Source organism: Triticum dicoccoides, chromosome 4A, assembly GCF_002162155.2.
Source record: "Triticum dicoccoides isolate Atlit2015 ecotype Zavitan chromosome 4A, WEW_v2.0, whole genome shotgun sequence".
Taxonomy (NCBI): domain Eukaryota; kingdom Viridiplantae; phylum Streptophyta; class Magnoliopsida; order Poales; family Poaceae; genus Triticum; species Triticum dicoccoides.
The window spans coordinates 672,552,858-672,554,593 of record NC_041386.1 but is presented as its reverse complement, the minus strand read 5'-3'; positions in this window follow the sequence as shown (position 1 = coordinate 672,554,593).

Sequence of the window (1,736 nt, the reverse complement as noted above, 5' to 3'; positions counted from 1 at the left end):
CGGAGGTCGCGCCCTCCGCCCTGCCGCGTCGTCCCGCGTCCGCTCCGGTCCGGATCCGGCGAGATCCGGCCGGAGGGAGCTCTCCCGCGCCTCCCCCGCCGGCCGCCGCCTCGCCGGAGCTCGTCGACCTCGCCGGAGTTCATCGGATCCGGATCGGGACCAGATCCACCGGTCCCCGAACCAAACGCCCTCGTCCCCGTCCTATACCGCGCCGTCCCGGATCCCTCCGTCCCGGGTTGACTTTTCCCGTAGGTGAAATTCCACCAAGTCCCAGATTTTTGCATAATCATGCCATGTTCATCGCATCGTATCTCTGCATCCGTAGCTCCGTTTCATGCGTGTAATATGTCAAATTGTTTGTCTCAACGAGTATATCATTTCGTTCCATTGCATCATATTCATTTGAGGTCATCTAGATGCCTGAATCATTGTTGTAAGAGTGCTTCATGATGTTTTCTGCTGTCTGTTAACAGAATGAGCTCTTTTGTCATTTTTGCCATGATTGATGTGTGCATCCTATGAGGTTGATGTCTACATGTGTTTTGAACTATGCCATGTCTTCTTTACAGAGGTGCTTACCATGTATTTTGTGATCAATTTGGTGACTAGCACAAGCATGCATGCTAGGCATCGTGATGTTGCTGATTTTAGACCCTGTTCTGCTGTTATTTTGATGCCATGTAAACATGATGCTACAGAGAGATCCATGCATATTTTGAGATACTTGTTTTGAGGTGTTCTCTTGATGTTTGGGTGCATTTTGCATCAATGCCAGGTTTAACTTGTTTTGCTCATATCTTCTAGGCCGTAGCTCCGAATCTAATGAACTTTATATGTAACTTGATTAGAATTTGATGTAGATCCTCTTGGTGCATCTTAACTTGTTGTTTAACAACTTGAACATAAGGTTTATTCAGATCTGGACCAATTTCGAAATATGCATATGAGGACTTACCGGAATTGTTATATGTTGTTCCCGGCCTCATTTAAACTTGCCTTGATGTGTTGCTCTTATTTGCATCATCTCTTGCCATGAGTAGCTTCATGTAGCTTTGTCATAAATCATGCTTGTTGTGCATCATGTCTTGTTCATGTGTGGTGTGTTTACTATGTTGTGTGCTTCTTTTCGATAGTTCCTGTTTCGTTGCGTTCGTGAGGATTCGTTCATCTACGCTTGGTTCGACTTCATCCGTTCATCATCTTCAAGAACTTGTTCTTCTTCCTAGCAGGATTTCAGGCAAAATGACCGCTACCCTGGATCTCACTACTATCATTGCTATGCTAGTTGCTTCGTTCTATCGCTATGCTGCGTTACCTATCTTTTGCTCATCAAGCCATCCAAATTGCAATGAACCTCTAACCTTTGACACCCTTCCTAGCAAACCGTTGCTTGGCTATGTTACCGCTTTGCTCAGCCCCTCTTATAGCGTTGCTAGTTGCAGGTGAAGTTGAAGATTGCTCCATGGTGGACAGGATTTTGGTTGGGATATCACAAAATCTCTTATATTATTAATGCATCTATATACTTGGTAAAGGGTGGAAGACTCGGCCTTTTGCCTGGTGTTTTGTTCCACTCTTGCCGCCCTAGTTTCCGTCATACCGGTGTTATGTTCCCGGATTTTGCGTTCCTTACGCGGTCGGGTGATATATGGGACCCCCTTGACAGTTCGCTTTGAATAAAACTCTTCCAGCATGGCCCAACCTTGGTTTTACCATTTGCCTCACCACCACCTATA